The 23,157-nt window shown below is 45.9% G+C and overlaps 1 protein-coding gene across 3 annotated transcripts in view; it reads right to left on the bottom strand.

The window, feature by feature from the left end:
* LITAF (lipopolysaccharide induced TNF factor) overlaps positions 1-8,686 on the bottom strand; it is a 121,198-nt gene extending 112,512 nt beyond the window's left edge. The window contains exon 1 of one of the 3 annotated variants that reach the window (XM_085632131.1): positions 8,443-8,686. The gene's annotated coding sequence lies outside the window, so the exon portion shown is untranslated. The remainder of the gene's footprint in view (positions 1-8,442) is intronic. The other 2 variants (XM_085632132.1, XM_085632133.1) reach the window with 2 other exon arrangements.
* Positions 8,687-23,157: the final 14,471 nt, after the last annotated feature.

The following is a 23,157-nucleotide window of genomic DNA, read 5'->3' on the forward strand; positions in this document are numbered from 1 at the left end:
TAAGTGAGATCTATTGGCTTTGCCATTGCTTGTTTAAGGCAGCTGCCTAATCACAAGTCCAAATACCCCTTCTCCTAAATGAATATATATAATACACAAGTGTTTCAGTCATTCGTCTCTAATCAAATAGTAAATAATGTGTTGTGTTTAAAAATTATGTTATAGCAATGAGGCTGAATGCATGTCCTACCATGGTCTCCTCTCCCAGAATCCAACTTTCAAACTGGGAGAGTCTGCTTACCAAGTAACTGATTTAAATTTCACAGGCAGACCCTCAATACCAGAGTAACTGTGAATAAATTAACAGTGACTTACTGTTGTAAGTGTTCTGTCAAATCTCTATGAATAGGGTACTTCGCCTCCCGCCCTTTCCCTGTCTCTCTTTGACTGGGCCTCTCTCTGTAAGTGCTCCAAAGCTGCCTGGCACATTTTACTGCCCTCCACTCCATCCTTGTATGCAAGGAAGAGAAGCCGTCTCTGCCCCGGCTGCCTTCTCATGGGAAGATTCATATGTGAAAAAAAGGAACTGAATTCTGCAGGAAAGTCGAGTTTCACTTCCCCTTCGGTCCTCCACCCCTCCAAAGCCCTTTAGCGCCTTTTCCCTGTTGCACATCTAGTGACAATCGGTCATGACTCCCTCGGTGGGAGTACACATTCCAGTCACTGATGATTTTATCTTGAAAGCCTTGGAGGAAATGCAAATACATTATGTAGCACAAGAACACAACACACATTATGACAGGTTAGGAGCAAAGGTCGCAAGCAAGGGGTCGCAACCTAGTTGTCTAGGGGTTGCAGTTGCGACCATCAATTGATGACCATGCCTTGTATCTTGGTGTCTGCTCACTGCATCTGAAAACCAGTAAAACAATTCACCTGGGGTTGGCCGTTTCCCCAAGAACAGCTGCTGGAACCTGAATCCTGCTGGTCCCCCCTCTGCTCCAGTATTTTATCTTGTCATTGTCATTTTAACCCCTTTGGTCCTGGAGAAGAATAATCCCCTCCCTCAACTTTAGCACCCTTCCCAGAAAGAAATATAAGATTCAATGTTAACAGTTAAAGTGAATGGTTTATAAAACATTAAATGCATATGCCTAATGATAAACTCATAGCTCTCACCATCCAAAAAAGCTAAATGCCTCCCGTAGACTCCAATGAGATCACGTGCTCGCTAAATATACCCGACCTTCTATAAAATGTTTAGTCTCCAAAAATAACAAACTCCCATGTCAATTATTCAATCATGCCCTCCTTGAAGACTCAAATATTTGATAAGTATGTATACCTGCAAGAGATCTTGTTCAAATCACTGCCAGTAAATTGTAAGCAAAAGATCCCCAGAGTCATAATGACACCATAGAGAGTTGAAAGGGGACCATATTGAAATACCCGCCAGGTGACACTTAACACTAAATTATTCACAGACGGTCTGAGTTTCTAAGTGCCACTGAGTATATGAGTTAGTTCGCCAATCACACTCTCCAGTTTAGAAACTAAACAGCCACGAGCTCACACAGCTTTCACGTTGTGTAACTTTGAAATCCAGATGGATACAAGGTTGCAACTGGAGTAGAATTTTACTAGGTTGGCCTGTATTTTTGTGTCATTGTTTTGTTCCTTCCTTGTTCTGGGGTTGCTAGGAGATGTACTAGGCTATGTTCCAGCTAATATGGAGTCACGGGGGTGGGGGGGGGGGTAGAGGGGGGGGGGGGGTTTACTGCTGGACACGGTATTAGAAGACGTTACTACTGGTGGCTCCACACAAACTTGAAGGTGTCCTGGAGTCTGTACACAACAGTCATGCCAGATAAAGAATGAAAAACAGTAAAATCCAATGTTTCCACTTTGATATATAAACCTAAAAACAACAAATACATGAAGAAATCTCATTAAAAAGTATTCAAGAGTTGCCTAAATTATTTGTAAATGGCTATTACTGCAAACAGATGTGTAACTGACATGTTATAAAAGAATACTGAGAATTGTACACAAATGTTGATTCCTGTATAAGTTCTTGCCCGCTTCGGAAGAGCAGGGTGTAAACAAATGGCCCGTATTTTTTTTTCTGGGAAAGGAGGAATTCCTACACGGATCCGTACGTCCGGGTAGGCAGACTGCTTATTTGCATACCAAGTGGCGAGATCTCCAATTGGTCCTTGTCAAACGTGAAACTTCTTTCATTACCTACATGTCTCTCATAACAGTCATTGCTTACCAGGAGGTTCCACCTCTGGATATGCTGAAACTGAAAGCCTGCCCACCCAGCAGGGTCCAATAAGGAAGCTTACATTCCCAGCATCCTCCTATTTTTCTCCTGTCTTATACAGAGATGAAAACTTCAGGAGTGGCTGTAGGATCTTGGACTTTGTCTTTCCATTTTTTTTTCAGCTCTTGATCTCCTTCCCTGCTGGGCTTGGGTGAAGTTTGCTGCCTTGGTTTTCTTTTTGTGAGCTTCAATAGGGTTCATGCAGGAGTTGAACCTTTCTTCCTATATTTTACTTTTTTAATATCGTAACATTGCCTCTCCTGAGGGGATAGGGAGGAGCTTTGATTTGCAGGGACCTTACCTTTGTGTTTGGGAGCCTGAGGTTGGAGCATTTCTTGTATGCTCACATTACTTCAGAATAAGGGAAAGGAATGTTGGGAACTCCATGTATTGCATATTCATAGCGATGATGGAGGCATCAGCACATGCGTGCACTTTCATTTCAGAGACTGGGAAACAGTGAGGGCACCGAGGATTCTACTTAAGGGAAAATGGCAGGAAGTTAAGCAATTTTTGGGTTAAAACTTTGAGCATATTATTCAGAGATATTGAGGATTGTTGCATGCACGGCCCATATTTAAGGGCAGATGGGCCCAGTCTTTCCACCTTTTTTTCCCCCGACATGGAGTGTCTGTTGATGGGGGAGGTCAAGACCCATTGTTGCTCATCATTGTGGTTTCTTCTGCCAAGGATGGGCCCTCTATATAGTACTCAGTATAACAAAGCAGCCAAAGGATGATGTCGCACGGACAGTCAACTCCCCTTAGGGGATTGAACATCGCCTGGAGTCCAATTTGAAGGAGGAAATACGGTCAGAGGTGCCAAGGTATCCACGCCTTTGAGCAAAGGAAGCAAGCACCACCTCTTCAGGAGGAGTAGACAGTGGAAGGGGCTGGTGTAACTGTCCCTAGCATAGGATCTGGCGGACAGAGACAAATGAAACAAGAGTGCTGAAGGAATCCCAGTACTGCCAAGTTACGCCGTTTAATTATTGTGGGATATCTGTTTTGGATCCGCCAGGGTGGTGTGCCCGACTGAAGCTGGGTAGGAGCCTGTTGGTGGCTCATGTGCCGCGTAAGTGTATTGTGTGATCACAACACAACCAAGTATGTTGTTGGGTTGAGACCAGTCCTGTAGACTAAGTGACCATAGAAGTAAGCAGAAGCAGTCTTGGGAGTATTCTGTTTTGTCGCCTCAAGGGACTGTTCCAAAGATAGCACCTGGCTCCTGCTGCGCTGAAGAACTGTCATCTGCAGGCGAGTGGCCAGCGCGCCCAAGAAGAATCACCAAGTACTCACCAGAGGATGAGAGCAGAATCTGCAGTTGCCTTCTGGAAGAGGCCCACCATCAAAAGCCTCTGCTACCATTGTAACGATGCAAGCTGCACTCTGGTGGCTGGCTGCCACGCAATCAAACAGCACTGCTGTGTGCTGCCACGAGGCTCCTACATGCCGCGGGTGAGATCCCTTTGCCGCTAGAAGAGTGAACGCAGCCTCATATCTCTTGTGCGCTGCTGCGTAATGCTGCAGACTCCTGTCGCTGCTGATGAAGATCCTTATGCCATGAGAAGGCCTAACATTATCCGCACTGACTCAATGGACTGGTGAGAGACTGATCGAGCCCAGGTCGTGGCACTGTGCGCTAACCTACATACAAGGTGCGGGGTGAAGAAGCATAAGCTGCACCCACCAGTTTGCCCGATTTACCCCAATTCTGCTACGAGGTGGGGACCAAGTCCCAGATGGACGGGGACCACCAGAGCCAGGTGATTGTTTAATCAGCAGAAGCACCCAAGAGTACCAATCCCCCACACTTTAGAATTGGTATTCATGCCTAATTGAATGTTTAAGCGACTTATGTCTTTGTATGTCAAAAGTACTTGTCTTTTCCTATAAAGAGAAGCATTGGGTCGGACATTGGTTTTACTGCCCTTCTGGGATGGTGGAATTGATTCTTGAGTCGGACTATCCCCCATGATAACTTCCTTGGGGTCTGTGACTGCTCGCCCATTGCACTGAGATTTGGGTGTGGAATAGGTTGTACTTGACCCAATTTGCAGAGCCATAGTAGGTCCGGCTCCAGGACAGCAAAGGTTAAAAGCCTCAAAACCCACTGTTGTGGCCAGTAGTACCTGCCTGCCCCGTGGCCTCCAAAACATGGTCTGAATGAGTCTGTATGTCGTAAATGCCCAGGAAGGAAGAGGGCATTTGTTCATGGAATCCAAGAACTACAGTTAAGGCGGGCAGTGGAGTGGCTGAAGAGGGGTGAAACCCCGAAACCAGTCCTAGGATGCTTGATTCCGGTCCAGGGAAGACATGGCTTGGCAGTTCAGTCTGGACTGTTCCCATGAGGCACAGGGTCAAGCTGATTTGCATATGGCCATGTCTGAACTGGGGTGGCGTGGTGATCAAAATAGCGATGGATTAAACCCAGATCTGTGACTGGGGGTGAATGTTTTGCCAATGTGCAACATTCCGTCCATCATCTTGTGTGTTTTTCTGTTTGCCCTATGTGGGAAGGGTATGCCCAGACGTGGGTGCCGTGCTCACTACGCCACTGGAGTCAAGCTATCCCGGCGGAAGAGGGGTGAAACCCCGAAACTGGTCCTGGGATGCTTGATTCCGGTCCAGGGAAGACATGGCTTGGCAGTTCGGTCTGGACTGTTCCCATGAGGCACAGGGTCAAGACTGATTTGCATATGGCCATGTCTGAACTGGGGTGGCGTGGTGAGCAAAATAACGAAGGATTAAACCCAGATCTGTGACTGGGGGTGAATGTTTTGCCAATGTGCAACATTCCGTCCATCATCTTGTGTGTTTTGCTTTTTGGCGGGCAGTGTTCCAGTACCATCACAGGGAGTAGAGAAGGGAGCATACTCAAGAACCTTCATATTCCCCCACAATATCAGGGGGTTACCGGATGGTAATCGATCTTAAACAATGGAATCAGTCAGTGAAAGCTGTTCACTTCAAAATGAAAACATTTCAGAAGACACCTCCGACTCCAGTGGGACACTACGTAGTCACTGCAGATCTAAGAGATGCGTACTGCCTTGTACCTGTTGTGAAATCTCATCAGCAGTACCTCACATTCAGTGCCAAAGGGAACCACTACCAATTTTGGGTTCTTCTAATCCACCTGAGGTCAGCGCGAAGGGTGCTCACGAAGGTGTTAACAACCCTGGTGACTAAACTACTTCTGCATGACTGGTCAGTGTTTCATATTTGAACTACTAGCCCAGTCATGCTGCAAGGACATTACTTTGGAAGGGTTGAAGAAAATGTGCAAATGTTAGGAGAAACATGGATTACTTTTCAACGAACCGAGGTCTTAGATGAATAGAGCCTTCATGAGAGTTAGGTTCTGAGTGGATGTGAACAGCAGTCCAGGTGTAGATTAGGTAAAATGGTTTATTGAGTAGTTATGGTGAAGAACCCCACCAGGAGCAGCCTCCCTGCTGCTCAGCCCAAGTTTCAACTGACTCTCCCAGACATCCAACATTCCATGCGCCAACATTCCACACCACACCTACACTGGTCGAGCAGAAGGTATAACATCTCCCTTCTTTACAGGAAACACAAACATTGTGACTGCCCATTGAATATCTCACAATTACACAAGAGGAAAGCAACATATTAGATGCAATCAATGAACGAGTGACAATCAAGCGAAATTAGACAACAAGAGAAAAGTAACATATTAGACGCAATCAATAAAAGAATGACAACTAAGCGAATGACAGATGGATATATCACTGTCTGATAAAGAATGCATGGAAACAAATTAGATGCAATGCATAAGAGACCATGCTTGTAAAATCACTGAAAAAAAGATACAAACATAAGAGACTTACACATATAAAAGCACTAAATCATAAAGGAGACACTATCACATCTCTCCCCCTTTCAATTCAACAATAGCAAACACTGCAATCTACACCGCCTCAAATCCCAGATGCCACATAACACACCAGTAGGCCAGACTAGCATGAAATACAGCCAAATGAAAACAAACACTAAAGCGGTACAGCAGAGAACACAAAGAGCTGAAAAAATAAAATAACAGGCGACCTACACCCTCACAGTCACCCCCGCACTAACATCACTAATTCAAAACATAAAGCAAAAGGGTGGCTTCATAAATGCACATTGCGATATAGTTCTCTGGCATTCGCAATATTGTTTTATCTCTTTATGAGTTTGCGGTAGACTCAGCTGGTATTCGCAATGTGGTTGTTCTTTTATTTATTGCCTTTATATGCATGGGTTTTTATGTTTATGATATATTATATATTCTTTACTCTAATATGTTTCCATGCATGCCTTTTTGTTCTTCATCAGTTTGCGTTATTTCATTCTGTCATTCGCATTATTGCTTTGTTATGTAAAAGGGGAGATGTGTTATACCGGCTGCTCAGCCAGTATGAGTGTACTTTGTGGAATGTTGGTGCAAGGTGATGCATTGGAATGTTTGGTGTCTGTGAGTGTCAGTTGGAGTAAGGGCTGGGGCTCTTCATTGAAGCTACTTAATAAACCATTTTATCTTAATCTACACCTCGGTACTGGACATCTTTATTAATACATTGGTCAATAAATCACTGGATGCACATTGATAACTAATATCAAGCAGAGAATGTGGTCTAAGGCTAAAGCGGTCGACCTCGAAGCCGGGGAACCGGGTTGAAGTCTCAGCAGGTACGGTTAACATCCTGTGATTCTGGGCAAATCACTTAATCTCCCCGTGCCTAACAAAATGAATGTAACCGTCTGCAACGCAACTAGTACTGATGTAAAGCACTCTGCTACCTTCGGGTCAAATTCACGCTATATAAAACTCCAAAAATAAAAAATATATATCTATACTTGTTAACATTGATTATGCTTATTGTTACTTTGGTATGTTTCTGAATTAATGACCGGGACAAGGACATGTGATGCTAATGTAATGGCCTGATTAATTACCAGTAATCTTCATTGCTCTGAGTCCTACTCATCTGAGGCATTACAGCCCACTCTCCCTCCCTTGGCATTAATGGTCGTCATTTAGGATTGTTATGGTACGAGGATGCTGTGAAAGTAAGCTTTTTATGACACCCAGCTGTGTGGGTGGGATTTTATTTTTACCATATCCGGTTGGTTCCTGTCTCAGATAGGTAGGATAAACCCATAAGTAATAATTGGGATGAGTGGGGAATACGAGTAACATACAACCATATTTCCATAACTTGATTTCTGTGAACCCCTAAAGCCTAGGTGCCACTGAACCTGCTGCGCTATTAATGAATATGCCCCTGCATGATACTAAACGCATATAATTTGTTTCTGGACGAAAAATCGTGACAAGCTAAAAGTCACCCTGGTAGACAAGCCCATCCCAGTGAGAAGTTCTCTCGCAGTGACAGCCCTCGGAAGGGAAGGAGGGAGGGCCAAGGATCCTGTTGTTTGGAGTGGGCGGGGTAGTGCCGGGAAGAGGACGGTAACCACATTTGCCATAGGGATTTATGTAACTAAGGGTTAAAGGCGTCGTCGTCTTGCACACTTAACAGCCCCTCCTAAAAAAACATTCTACAACTCTGGGATTTCTACTTATTCATTCTCTGGAACAAACTAAAGTAGTGGGCGTGGGCATAAAGTGCCAGGTTCTGCAAATGAGAACCGGCGAAAAGTTATGGAGCTATAAAGTTCTTCGAGGAATTCTACACTCAGAGACCACGCTGGGCATCGTGTACCCCGCGGCTGCACAACAGCAGTGCGGCGCAGCAGCTGCATCCGGCGCTAACCAGATGTAGTGCTAACGCGCAGTGCACGCTCTCTGACGTCAGTGCTGTTGCGTGATGCTCCCCAGACCTCCTGCGCCGTTTGAGACCCTGAGTAAAACCAGCTGCGAACACGACTTATAAGTTAGGTGGCGCCGCGTAGGGCCGGGTTCGAAAGGGACACTGCCCAGCAAAACACCCTCAGGCTGGGAAGGACGTCAGAGACCCTCGCGGTCAATGGCCGGCAGAGAGGAGGGCACATGTGTTTAGGACTCGCCCCACAGCATACTAAAGGGACGACAAAGGAGTGTCCCGCATTTTACAGAATAGGTGCCACATGCTTGTTATTTTTTTTTTGGGGGGGGGTTAGGAGCAAATAGCAGTTACGTCTTGGGATGGGTGGTGACGTATGAGCGCTCACCTGAGGGTTCGAGGGTGTCTTGGCGGGGAGTTGAGAAGAAGAAGCAGCGCTTGCTGTCGGATCGGAGCAAGGGAAAAATCAACGCAGTCCTGCTACTCCGAGGAAGTCCAGCCCACGGGTAGAGCTGAGGTGGTGCCGGGGGAGGGCCTCTTCTAGAACACCGGAAACTACACGCTCCGGGCACCTCCCTGTCTTGGTGCCCAAACCACTCTACATCATTGCAACTTCCACTGCAAGGACAAGCGCAGCGCAAGAAAAGCAAATAATAACCGACCAACCCCAACACACTGGGAGTGTCTTCATCCCGCCCACGACTTTGTCATTCGTTCAAGCGTGCATTCGAGTTCAGCAAACTGAGGAATCCAAATATTAAAAACCTTTCACATCTCTAGTGGCCGATTTTAGATCAGAGAAACTCATCTGCAGGGAGGAGAAGGAGGTGGGGGAAGAGTTAACGGCCCCCCCCAACCCCGTAGGAGCTGGGTCTGCACTCTGCTGAAGTAAATGCTGGGACGAGGGTCTTCCGAATCTGCGGTGGTCTTGTGTGCAACACAGTTGCATTGCAAGAATAAACAGTTCAGTTGGTTTGTTTTTTGAAGTTTACTCTTTTGTGTCAGGAAGCTTCAGTTCTTTTTGATTTCGAAAGCAAGACATACATTCCTTTCAAAGTGAACAGTTATAGAATAAAATCGGTGGCATTTACATTTTTATGAAAAGAATTAGGAAAGGCACAACCCAATAAGAGGAAAATAACAAACTATTGTCGATAAGATCACCGTAGAAACAACTAATAGATCTAAGATACATGTACAGTTTAATACGTAACCTTAGGACTCTGCGCTGTTGGAACAGAGCTTTCCAAGTAGGATTGGAACATGTCCATACAGGTTGCACACGGATTACATTAAGTGCAATAGTCCACCTTTCTGTCAAGAAATTCACCATTCAAGGGTGTAGCTACCATCAGTGCAGCAGGTGCAGTGGCACTAGGGCCCAGAGTCTTGAGGGGGCCATTGGACCTGATTATTGCTTTTTACTAGGCACCCTCACATATTGTCCACCAGGACCACAAACCAACGTCAGCAACCTCGTCACAGACGTCATTACCCCCTTCACCATCAACTCAAAGGATTTCATGCTACTCGGTGACCTCAATGTCCACCTTGAGGACCCAACGGACTCCTGCTTCACAGCCCTACTCGAAAGCCTGCACAACATCAGACTCACCTAGTTAGTCACAGACCATACACACTTTGCAGGACATACCCTGGATCCAATCTTCACCACCAGCGATGGGATCACCTACAACTCTGTCTTACCCCTCACATGGACCAACTACTTCATCATAAACTTCTAAATTACTGCACCGCAAGTCAACACACCTACAAGCATCAACCTACCCAGCCAGAGCTTGAACAAAGTAACAGAAGCAGACTGGCTGAAAGCCCTCAAAACGGACCAACCCAACACCACCAGCAACCTTGACTGGGACATCACCAACTTCATTGAATGGATCAAGAACTGTGAGACTCCCTTGTGCCCACCAAAAGCAACTAACAAAGAAGAACCAACAAACAAGCCAGCTGGTATACCGAAGACCTCGAAAATCTAAAAGCTACTGTAATCAGATAGAAAGAAATTGGAGAACAAGCCACACTGCCAATGCCATAACCACTTACAAAGTTGCACTCAGAGGCTACCACCAACTTCTGAGAGGCACCAAAAGAAGGGCACCACATGGGAGGACCACAAACCAGCAGTGCCCTCACCCACATCATCACACCTCCATCAAATATGCTACTTTCCCAAAAGACTGGAAACATGCAGCAGTCAACGCCAGCCCCCAAAAAACATCGGCCAACCCTAGCAAGCTGAACAACATCTGTTCCATCTCTTTGCACCCTTACCCAGCCAAAGTGATGGAGAAGGTCATCAACAGACAACTCACCAGCCACCTCGACCACCACAACCTACTGGACCGTACCCAACCAGGATTATGGGGCAAACACAGCACTCAAGGTGGCCACAGATGACATTTGGGCTATACTGGACTCGGGAGAAAAAGCAGCTCTCATCCGACTCGGCCTCTCAGCAGCCTCTGATACAGTCTCCAACCACACCCTCGTCAAAAGACTGCATGATATAGGCATCCAAGGACTGGCCCTCAACTGGATAGGCTCCTTCCTCACAGGAAAAACACAGCAAGTCAGACTACCACCATATACATTGGAATTCGAGTAGTTGATCTGTGAAGTCCCTCAAGGTTACTCACTTAGCCCAACCCTGCTCAACATCTACATGACCTCACATGCCAACATCATCAGATCAAAAGGCATCACCATCATATCGTACACAAATGACACCCAATGTATGCTCTCTCTGACAGACAAGTCCACCACCACCAGAACCAACTTCTTCAATTGCATGACCAATTTAGCAGACTGGCTGAGATGTAACTTCCTAAAACAGAACTCCAACAAGACAGAAGTGCTGATCTTCGGGAACAAGAACTCTCCATGGGATATCACCTGATGGCCTTCAGAGCTTGAACCAACACCCACTCCAACGACCATGCCAGAAACCTAGGAATTATCTTGGATGACAAGCTCAAAAAGACAGCACAGTTCAACACGATCAACTCCTCCTGCTTCCACATTCTTTGCATGCTCCACAAGATATTCAAGTGGCTATCCCTGAACATCAGACGCACTGTCACACAAGCACTCATCATTAGCAGATAAGGCTACGGCAATGCACTCTACACCAGGATCTCCAACCACCTCCTACACCGCCTCCAGACCACCCAGAACACCACAGTGAGACTTATCCTTGACATTTCACGATGCACCCACATCTCACCACACCCAGAGAGCTTCACTGGCTCCCTATCCACAAATGCAGCCTCAGTCCTCACAGATGCATACAAAGTGCTGCACAATATCGAAATTGCATACCTGAACAACCACCTGCACTTCCACCAACCCACCAGACACCTGTGCTCAGCCATACTATCACTCCCACCTGCAACCACCGGAGCAGAACAGGAGGTTGAGCATTCTCCTACATAGCACCCAAGACCTGGAACAACCTAACCATTACATCAGGGAATCCTGCTCACTTTTAGAATTCCACAAGAAGCTGAAGACCTGACTCTAAGACTAATTTCTGCGGGCCGGGCACCCAACACCTTAGTCCCTCACGTACCCGCCTACTCCAGCACGTGGATACCCTCACAGGTGATTAGCTGCACTATACAAATCTACATAACATAACATACTACCCCAACAGCAGAGAGAGAGGCTATTTTTCTTGACTACACCAGGGCCCATTGCATCCTTGCTATGCTATTGTCACCATTCATTGTCTTCATTTCCAGTACATTATGCTGCTTGTCTCTGTCAGGTCACTGATTTTGTTTTGCTTTGGCTAACAGTGTCATGCAGCGGGAGAGGTCACTGGGTCTGGGCTGTAGTAGCTGTAAAAAGCAGCGCTGTGCTGATGTTGGCCTTTTTTCTCCGCTCTAACTCTTGGGACCCTTTCCCACATTGTGAGGCTGATCCCTAAGTGAGAGAAGATGCACTAATGCTCTCTGCTCCATTATGCAGTCCAGTCAGAATTATGATTGTTTTGATTTCTGGTCTCTGGATTGAAGTCCATTCTAAGAGTGTTTACAAAGGCTCTGGCTCCTCTCATGTGTGTTTTCCACTCAAGGGTGAGTTAGGTCCACCCACATCTGGACAATTGGTTGGTTCAAGCTCCATCCCTCTTCCTTAATCTGCGTCTCATGAAAAACCTTTCTATGGAGTATGAACGTGAAGAAATCCAAAATGTCTTCATGCCAGCAAATATGTGCTGCATGTTTTATTTCACAGTTGTGAAGTTTAGGGCTCTATTGTGGGGTCCTCTGTTGTGTGGGAGGCTCCCGAACATCAATGATTGCAGGCTCAGTGGCACATGGGTACATATGTCTTTGAGGGGGCATGGGCATGATTGCACCTGCATCTTCTGCTTCATCATGTTTTGCCTAAGGACCTGGACTACTTGGACTACAGCTTGTCCATTTCTGAGCTAAGTCTGTTGGTAAACTCTCAGCAACAGTGACTTAAGGTGGAGAATTTTACCAAGGGGTTCTAGCAACATAAGCCACGTCACTTGGTTTTCACAGTGGAAGGCTGTGGTGAGCTTTTTGCCTGTGTGCCATTCCAGGAATTTTCTGTCTCTCAACTGAAGAGAATAGTGGGACTGTATGGATGGCAGTTTGATGCTTTGCTGCTCAGTTCACCGGCTGAACCAAATCTGTTGGTCACAACAGGATGTGGCCTAATGGCTAGAACGGTCGACCTCGAAGCTGAGGAACCGGGTTCGAGTCTTGGCAGGGACGTTCAACAACCCGTGATTCTGGGCAAATCACTTAATCTCCCCCTGCCTAACAAAATGAGTGTGTCTGTAATCTAGCTGATGCTCATGTAAATTGCTCTGATACTTTTGTGGGGAGAGTTCGCGCTATATAAAACAAAAACAAAAAAGACAACCAGTGAGCAAAGATGTTCCTCAACACGTGGCTTCACTCTACAGACTGGTCGCCTGCTGTCTTAGCTCACCCCCTCCATATGGTCTCCTTATCCTACAGAAGGGACAACTTACATGACGTCATGCTGAATTGCCCTTTGCCACATCTGCAGACTTTTTTCTTTCACTAAGTTATTGTTTGCAATTGTGCACCATATTTCTGCTTGGTTAGATTTGCCATATTGTTCAAAATAGAGTTAGAAGGCACACTACTGTGTGTGGACTTCCCTCTCACCAGACAAATAGCAAAAACCTAACGTGCCTTGCAGATATACATCAATAATGATCACCCCGAAAATACACCTATCCTTCTAGCAATGATATAAGATATACAAGATCAAGATCCTTCTCTTATTTCTCAAAATGCACTGCTCTAACTATTCTTAAAAAAAAAGAATGGAGGGAGAGAATATGCAGATGAACCCCACTGTCAATCGTTAGCAAAATGTTGCTAAGTGTATAGCAATGTAAAGATATGAAGAAATGTGAAAAAATGAGAAAACACCTCACAGGAGTAACCAGAAGGTAGGCAGTTGCATAATTAGGACTTCTTATTATCAGGATTTACTTACGATGATGGTGGTCGGAGAGGGTAAAAAAAAATCCTACATAAACCTATTTGTGTTTCTAGTCTTGCTGCAAGCTGCCTCAAATATACTGTCTCTGCCTCAGCAATTGCTACTTACACTCAGTATCTTACTCTATGCTCATCACTACGCTAAAAGAGGTTTATGTAAGGGCCATACAATGAAGATATATGTATCAGTGGCAGCTGGTGTCAAGGGGGCTCAGGAGGTCAGACCCACCAGCATTTACAGACAGAGAGAAAAGCTGCATATTGCGGTATATGGTCCTGAAATGTAAACAGAGAAACTATCAATCTGTTTCCATTTCTTTGAACTCTGCTCGAGGCAGATCAAAGAGCGCATGTCTCAGTAGCGCTGGCGAGGAGTATCGGCAGCAATGTGTGCACTGCGCATGTGTGAGGGGTGTCTTTCACTGTAAGCCCTCTCATTCATTCACAATGCCACAGACCTGATGCGCATGCTCTGTGCAGTGCAACATGTCCAAGGATAGGAGTCTGCTCGGGCAGTGATGTGAATTCGCCCCAAGCCATACCAGAAGCCAGGATAGAGTAGTGGTGCAGAAAGGTCGAACCTCGGGGCAGATTTACAAGCCCCTTGCGACTCTTTTACGCCTCCTTTGCATCACTTTTGTGACGCAGCGGCATCGTAAACAATGTGCCACGTTGCGGCGCATTTACAACGTGACACATCTAGGGAGATGCGTCACGTTGTAAAGCCCTGCGCTACATTATACCACCTGCATCAGGTATAACGTATGCAGGGTGGGCGTCCCAATGCAAGAAAGCCTCGTAAAAGTGACGCAGTGAAATCTACAAGATTTCACGGAGTCACTTTTATGATGCCACTGCGTCAAAACATTACGCCTGCTTGAAGCAGGCATAAGGAGTGACGCAGCATAAGAGAAATAGGCATTCCGAAGCATTGCCGAAGTTGCGTCATGCTTGCGACACGACTCCAGCAATGCGTTGCTTTTACGCCAATAGATGCGTCACACATTGTAAATGCGACGCATCCATGGGGGCACAGGGTTTTTTTTGCGTGGCGCAAATTAACTGGCGCATCTCTGCTGATATGCAGAGATGCGTCAGTTCTTGTAAATCTGCCCCCTTGGGTCTATCCTAACTTGTGATAGGGCTTTCACACAGTGGGAATCTGGCTCTGAGAAGAACAGCGTACAGAAGCCCTCGTGAACTGGAGAAATATTTAAATATTTAAGAGGGTAGCCTTCAGAAAGTAGGTCTGCCTAATGAACTGCTGCCCAAAGCCCAGGAGACAGCCTGCTGATGTGAAAGACTGGAACCTAAACACTGGTCACTCCCTGCCAGCAGTAAACCAGAGCACGGTCTTTCTTGCTGTGCATGCTCAGTTACAGTGGCAGGTGATTTCATTGTGTGTGAAATGCTTTTTAGGTCTCGCCTAGCTATTGCGTAGCAATGGCGATGCGAGACTCTAGTAAGGGGCTCCCAAAACTGCTCCCAGAAGTGGATTGCATGGCGAGCACGCGCACAATCACGTGCTGTCATGCAATCTGTTTGGCATCGTACTTCAAAGGGTCTGCTCCCCCGCCTGGAATGGGCTACCCCGCGCCCGCAAAGCGTGCTCGCCACGCTCCGCCGGGCTTGTACTCTCTTACTTTCAGTGTGCGCACACACAACACCCAGGCTTGCACACCCCCCTCACTTTTACTTTTGTCGACTTGTTTAACCATCGACTGGATAAACCGAGCGGACCCAAGACTACAAACCCTAGAATAGATTTGGCATAGTTAGTCTGGTGACCGTACAGTGGAGGTTGCCTCATCGCCATACCTGTCTTTGCCTTTAGACGCCATTACTATATCCCATGTATTTTCGATTCCTTTTCCTGATTTTGTCCATTGTCACTCTTACGTATTAAGACTCGAACCTGCCTCCCCAGTTCCAAAGTCGGTAGCTGTGATCGTTAGGCCAAATCCTCTATTCCAATATATGAAATAGACCCTGCCCCTTTTTTTGCCATAGTCTGTTACCTTGTGAATTGCTGCACTACACTCCTATGACAATGCATGTAGCCTGTTTGATGCTCCCAGGGTATTTATTGTTCAGCAATACGCCTGAACTCTGCTGCACGCGGCTGTACTTTATTCCATGGACTAAATAACACTATTTAATAGATAAACGTCTTCAAGACTATATTCGGAGTTACACGCATATGCCCTTGGTGCTAGCCAAGTGGAAATGGCACTCCCAGCAGCCACCAGTGTGCCACAGACACTCTGTATGGGGGCACTGAAGTCTTGCAGGCCCGCATTATTGGCCTCGACGCCTGCAGGGGATTCTGTGAGAATCTTTAACGCCAGAGCTGGCGAACATCCCCGGAAAGAGGTGTGAACATGTTGAGAAGGAAAGATAAAAGCCACCAGCGAGATACTTCCTTTCAATGTGTTAATGCGCCCGTTCCTTTTACATCGAGAGTTTGAAACGTGATTACATGTATATACAGTAGGAGTGGGCCGATAGACTTCACCCCCCTATGTATCTGCATACAAACCGCTCAATTAAATTTGTTTAAATGATTCTGGTATGTTATTGTAATGCTAGCAGTTTATTGGCGACTGCTATATTTTTCTTTTGACAGCCATTTCCCTTTTATTTTTTAAGTGCTTGGCGCTTCAATTATTTACGCGATGTTTTAAATGTAATGCCTGTAGCCGATGTGATCACTTGTATGGCTGGCCTCGCAATGCCGCCTGCGCACGGAGGTCCGTTGGGGTCCAGCTGGTGCATGACACGCTCTGGCTATAGACAGTGAAGAAATACCTTGCAGTTATTGGTTTTTTAAATGTTATTGGACCATGTTTGGAAAGCGCGCCTGACGTACACGGCTCTAGTTTGGGGATGTGCATTTCTTGTGATGCGCATGCACCATGAAATCAGTAATATACTATATTCATTCATCTGTCTGAGAGATCTCTCTGATTTGCAAGGATTCCTGAAACGACGGGGCTGATGTAGACTTGCACCCATCCCCGTAAAAATGTTCATAAGGAATTGTAACAAACGGTATATTTTGTTCACGATATTACGAAGCTGTAATACATAGTTATAAAGACGGGAGTGCGTGCATGTAATTGAAGACTAATGCCACCTATTCTTGATTCCACCCTATGCTTTTTTCTTCTACCTTGTTATACATACTCTCTCTTCATCTTACGCTTGCAAGTTCTTTTTCATCAAAGCTTTTTCCCTTTCTCGTTGTTTTCCCATGATATTCTTTATCGTCCTTTCCTACTTTTTGTCCTTTATCTCTCTTGCTTTGACTGGCGATGAAAAAATAACTCCTAGTTTCCAGAATGTCTGCCGGGGCCCACCACCTGCACATATGGGCAAAGAGTCCATCCCAGTTTGCTGTCGTCGGGCAGACAGTACTCGGAAGAGTACCTCTGCCCGTCGGGCTCCTGTCCGTGTTTCCTGTTCGAAAGACGCTCATTCCCTGCTACCCGGCCAGAGGTGCGGTGGCAGGGCCCTTGAGTTACCGTCCATCACACAGTGGACTCGTCCGAAGGGTCCTTCCTAAACAGTGCATACGTCCAAGGCAGGCACAGCAGCCTCTTGCTGCCCCGTCTCCCAAAAGAAACCAGAATCACGTATTTCTAGCGCCTCTACCCCCAACATCACACCGACCCCTCCTCCCAGACAGTGACTATTCATATCCGAAGCCTCGTCCACAAACTGTCCTCCCCATCTCCCATTGGCCCCTGGCACCTCAGTTACCCCTGTGCTTTGCTGTCCCCCCTCCCGCAGGCGGATGTTTCCAGTGCTCAAGCTGAACGTGTCGGGCCTGGACCCCAACGCCATGTACTCCTTCCTGCTGGACTTCGTGGCCGCCGACAACCACCGCTGGAAGTACGTGAATGGGGAGTGGGTGCCAGGGGGCAAGCCCAAGCCGCAGGTGCCCAGCTGCGTCTACAATCACCCGGACTAGCCCAACTTCGGAGCACACTGGATGAAGGACCCAGTTTCCTTCAGCAAGGTTAAGCTCACCAACAAGCTGAACGGGGGTGGCCAGGTAAGAGAGACAGTGTATGGGGGTAGGTAGTAGTAGGCATAAACGGGCAGCTTCCATGTGGTGGGGTATCTGTCTGTAGCTGGCATTTGTGTGCTACTCCCGCCCCCACTTTCGGGTACGGAAACTGTTCCTGCATTTACCCGGAAGTGAAACTGTTCAATGAGTGAGGCAACTAAACCTCAGCTCGTTTGGGTGAGGCCAAGGTCCCAAGTTAGGTTTGAGGTCTAGTCTGGTTGTCTAGATTTAGTCTAATTTTCAGACCCTTAACTGCACCTAAAATCATGTGGGCATATCTTCTGTCCTTAACGTCTAACATCACGCCCACAACAGTATGCCTACATTAGCTGATTGCCACCAATTAACCACCCCCTCAAACCCTATGTGAATAAATCTCCTGTGCCATATGTGTGTGAACTGAGAGCGAATTATGCAAGTTCCTATACAGAACGCATGGAGACCAAGATATAACGTATGGTGTCAGCCATGACAGATCACATGGCACGTGAATCATCCAGCGAATCTGTTATGCCACCCTATTCATCCACAGCTTTAATTAGCCAGTGTATTAACCCCAGCCTTTCTATATCTAATGACCTGCCCCAGTCTGCTTCTAGGGAACTTAATTTACGTTCTGTCTGTCAGCTTTAATTACATTATGACAACATATAGAACCAACATCTTTCAACTCCACAGGCATGTTTCTGTTTATAGCCAAACTTATGAACGGAGTTACATGAATTGTGAGAACCACAGTCTGCTAGCATCTGAAGGGCACACCATATGAAAGGCACATTTTGATAAACTTGTTTTCCTACTGTATGAGCTTAGACTCCAGTTTCCAAAGTACCACTGGTAGCAGAAGTGACGTCATAAACCTTTTTCTGCTTCTGACATGGTTGCCCTCCAATTCCTCCCATAGCTACCCAACACCCTCCAATGTCCTGCAAAGATGCTAAACAAAGTGCACGGCGGTAAAACTACAAACATTTAGCCGGCCTCCCAGAGCCACGTGCACTTTCTACTCTTGCCCCCAGAAACTGTCCAGATTCATTCAGTTTCTGGAAGTAGTGTCATGTTGGTTGTGCACCCCTTGAGCTATAGTAACCGAGTGTCAGTAACCGCTCTCTCTCGGTTCCCTGCAGATCATGCTAAACTCGCTGCACAAGTATGCGCCGCAGATCCATATAGTGAGAGTGGGTGGACCGCAGAGGATGATCACCAGCCATTCTTTCCCCGAGACCCAGTCGATTGCAAAGGGGTAGCAGTAACCCCATCCAAGCACACAACTTTACACATCGCAAACGCAGCGGGGCAGCAGTGACCCAGTTGTCAGACAGTTCTGCACTTTTTTTCCACATGCGGAATGCATAATTTTCTGTTTTGCAGTTAGCAATGTGCCAGTGTGGCAATTACAGATTTAGGGGCTATTCGTAATCCTTGAAGGGCAGATTTGTCGCCTGAGTATGTCAATTTTTCTTATCTAATGGGTTTTCCGAGTGTTGGCTTCAGGTTTGTTGCCTTTGCAATGGGTTTTTTGTCCGAATTCCTGACCCACAGAACAGTGGGCCTGACAATGCTCATCCAACCGCCACCAGCAAAAGGTTCAATGGTATGTTGTGATGGCATCGCTTGAGCACCTGTTGGGTATATCCTCGCATGTAAAGTACCTCAGATTCCTGCACACCACTTGTGGTTATTTGTGTTTTACGTTATTTTGTGAAGAGCACTCTACCGTTCATCCCATCAAGGACGAAAAAATGAGTGTAACTTGTATTTGTTTATGTATTTATTGAGACGCTATAGCGTTTCAATACAAAATGCTGTAATTGATACTCTATCGGCGCAGGCCAATCTGTAACACTTGTATAACCTATACCGTAATTTTCTTACATTGACTATTTCTAAAGTCAGATGTCGCTAGTAAAATATTTGTTACCAGAAGACACCATCTCCCGGGGACTCCCAAACGTCCTGTAATGGCTTTTTCTTTAAAAACTAATTTAAACATGTACTTCACTCCAACTGGTTAAACTCCAACCTTTTCCAAGAATGCATTAAGCTGTTAAATCAAATTAAAGGACTGGAAATAGCCAATAGTTCTGGCTTGTTGTAGGTGGAATGTTACTTATTGTATTATATATCTGGATCCAATGACAAAACAAGCATTGGCATAGCCAATAGGTCTCACCTTTGGGACCTTATAAGTGTTTATCCATGCAACAGTTAATGTTGTTGCACCAAGGATATTGTGCTGCATAACTAAATACTTATAAGGTCCCAAAAGCGAGACCTATTGGCTATGCCAATGCTTGTTTGTTAGGTGATTAGCTCATTATTCTGATAGGTAATATTGTTGTTTTTTTTTAGCATTAATCATTAACTTCTTTACCTTGAAATGGAACTAATGGTCCAGTGTATTTTTAACACATGCCCTGAAATCGCTGAAAAGGGTTTATAGAGCGATTATTTGCTGAGTTTAACTTCGTGTTCGAAGAATGGTAGTGAAACTTTCACTTGTTGATGTGCCCTCATACTCTCCTGTCACTGTTTTCATTCACTTACCTTGTTCACCATTCACTAAAACTATAATGTATACAATTAAGACATTGTTTGAGTCGCACAGTTCTCTTTCACTCTCACTAAGTGGCAATGTCAGCAAACAGTGAACACATGCAATGCTTTACTGCTGCCTCCTACGGCATTGCAGGAAGACGTTGAGGGATTATTTTTTAGGAAATCAAAGCACTGCATAGAGGAGGGATAGCAGAGGAGCAGCATCTGGGGGGAAGGGTAATGGAGGAAAGGTTGATGAGCAGCACTGAGGTAGATTACATTGAGAAAGGATTGAGTGGAGACAGGAGCAGAGAGGCACATTACAGAGAGGATGGATAGCAGAGGAGCAATAGCTGGGAGGAATGGTACTGGAGAGAGAGGTTAGCTGTGCAGCACAGAGATAGGAGGGATTGAGTGGAGATGGGAGCAGAGACTGCAGAGAGAATGGATAGCAGAGGAGAGGGGAGATGGCAAAGAGGGAGGTGGGAACACAAAAGACTCCAGATAGCATAGCAATATTAAGAAACAGCATATATGATGAATAGCACAGGACAGACTGGCAGCAGAGAGGAATGACAACAGAAAAAAAACAGTGAAACACGTGGAAGGAGGACCGAGTTGGGTCGGGGAACTCCCAAAATATGTTGAATGAAGGAGTACCCAAGAGTCAGTGACCCTCGCCTAGATGGGCTACACTGGAAGGTCACAAAACACTCCTCACCTGTTGTCTTACATGAGGCCGAAAAAAAAACTGCAGGGTAGGAGGAACAGTAGAAAGAGATGAAGGTTCTGCAGAAAAGAAGGATATCAGAGTTTAAACCAAGAGAGACAAAACAGAGCAGCGGCGGCTCCTCCGTTATGGTGGAGGAGTCTCGCCCCCCCCCCCCCCGCTGAAAGCCAGCAGTGGCAATGACATAAATAAAGTGATAATGAAAAGTTTTTATTATCATTTTATTTCGCGTCCTGCGGGCTGCCTGCCAGCTGAACCGAGGGAGGGGCGGGGACAGCCACAGTGATGCTGCAGCTGCAGCACCAGGGAGGAGGGGGGAGTGGTGAGCACTGCTAAATGAGCATGATAGTTTGGCCGGCCCGAGAGAGCTGGTCAAACCATCATGCGCACTTAGCCTTTTTCAACTTAGCTGTGTTGTACAGCTGGGTGGAAAAACCAACAAAGGCTCCCAGTCAATGTCTGAGCACCGAACCGAGGTGCTCAGACCAATCCCAGCGCTGCTCACATGCTGGGAATAGCATGCATGGGATTGGGACCCTGCACAGTATGTGTGCAACAGTTCCCACGGGACGTGAGGATCAGGAGCAAGGTGGTGGCCGTGGGAGCAAGGTAAGTGCAATTTTCTTTATTTTTCAATGTCTTTTTTTGTGTTCCCTCCTCCCTCCGCCCCACCACTTCCCAGTACGAGTGTCCGCTTCTAAAGGTTAGCAGAAAGACAAACTTCTGAGAGAAAAGCGCGAACGGACCGACTGAGAAAGCATAGATAAGCCAAAAATCAGAAACAGATTATAGCAGTGAAGCGATAGAGACAAGCCACAGAGAAGAAGAATGGCGAAGAAATGTACAGAGAGACAGACTGCAGATAGCACCACAACACACTTTTGAGGGTAACCTCTTGTATTATTTCTGTTAATATATGAAAATTGTTCAGCGCAATCCACCATATATTCAAAAAATTCTCCCCCAAGAGAGTCCGACTTATTTCCTTCACTTACCTACGTGATCTATGTTACACTTAGCTATTTACGCCCAACAACTTTCATAGTTCACCACTCACACATACACACACATGCTGTTTTAAATATGTCTGGCTCTCATTTGTAAACAACTTAATTAGTAGAGTGCCAACAAAATAGAATCCAAAGAAAGGCAAAAATTCTAGGGTGACCATGCAGGTAAATTTGCTACACCTTTCCTTTGTTTATACCTAAGATTCCTTCCCAGTTTTACCTTTGTCAGCGATCATGAGCTCCCCACTGTGGGGCCCGAAAGGGCTGATCAGATAAATTAGCATGCTGTGGACGTGGGAAGGCCTGAGTGCAAAAACTCAGTTATTGGATGCCCGCTTTGGGTTTGGGCATGGTGAGAGGCGTAGAAATCCTTAATTTTCAGGCTTAGAGGCTGTGGCCGTTTACCTTTTTCTTGTCCCTCCAACCAATGGAATATTTATCTGAAACTTGAGGTCCACAGACGCTGCAGATGTGTCGTGGCTCTCTGTGTGCAGAGCCTGGGGTTATCCATTGATGATTTTTACAGGGTCTATTATTTGAGCATCTTTTCATACCCTTGTTTCCCACTATAAGTTGAATGTCTTTTCTTCTTCCTTTTGGGTGGCTGTTTTTCTGTCTCGCTTTTAGTCTTTTGTGAGTTGATATACGTTGTAATTGTTTTTGGTATTTGTTCTTCCATTGGATTAAACTGAGGTATGCTGCCCATCATTGGCTTTGTGCCTGGATTTTGTATACATTCACATTTAGAGAGGCCATTATTTCTGCTCTACCTAAATCAGATAAAAGAACTCAGTCATTGGGGGGTCATATTAGCCTCTGTTACTTATAAATACAGGTTCGAAAATTTTAGCTACAGTTTAATTGACCAGTCTGACCTGGGTTTTAGTTCACCCTCCCCAGTCAGGGTTTGGTGCTGGTAGATCTACAACGTGTAATATCTGCAGATAGTTTCATGTTATTATTGACTGCAATGGGATAGAGAACGACAGATCCTGAAAAGGCGTCTGACTCTCTATCATGAATATTACTTTTGCAAATGATGAAGGCCGAATTTGTCCAGCTATTTATGAAACTATCCACTTTGTTATATATTGACGGGGAAACTATATTCATGTCGATATGTATGTAGGGAGATGTTGACAGGTGCGGCCAGTGCAGGTGAGAGCGGTGAGGCGGGGTTGGGGGGGACACAACGGACGCCGGAAAATTAAATAAATAT

Source organism: Triturus cristatus, chromosome 10 (assembly GCF_964204655.1).
Source record: "Triturus cristatus chromosome 10, aTriCri1.1, whole genome shotgun sequence".
In the NCBI taxonomy this organism is placed as follows: domain Eukaryota; kingdom Metazoa; phylum Chordata; class Amphibia; order Caudata; family Salamandridae; genus Triturus; species Triturus cristatus.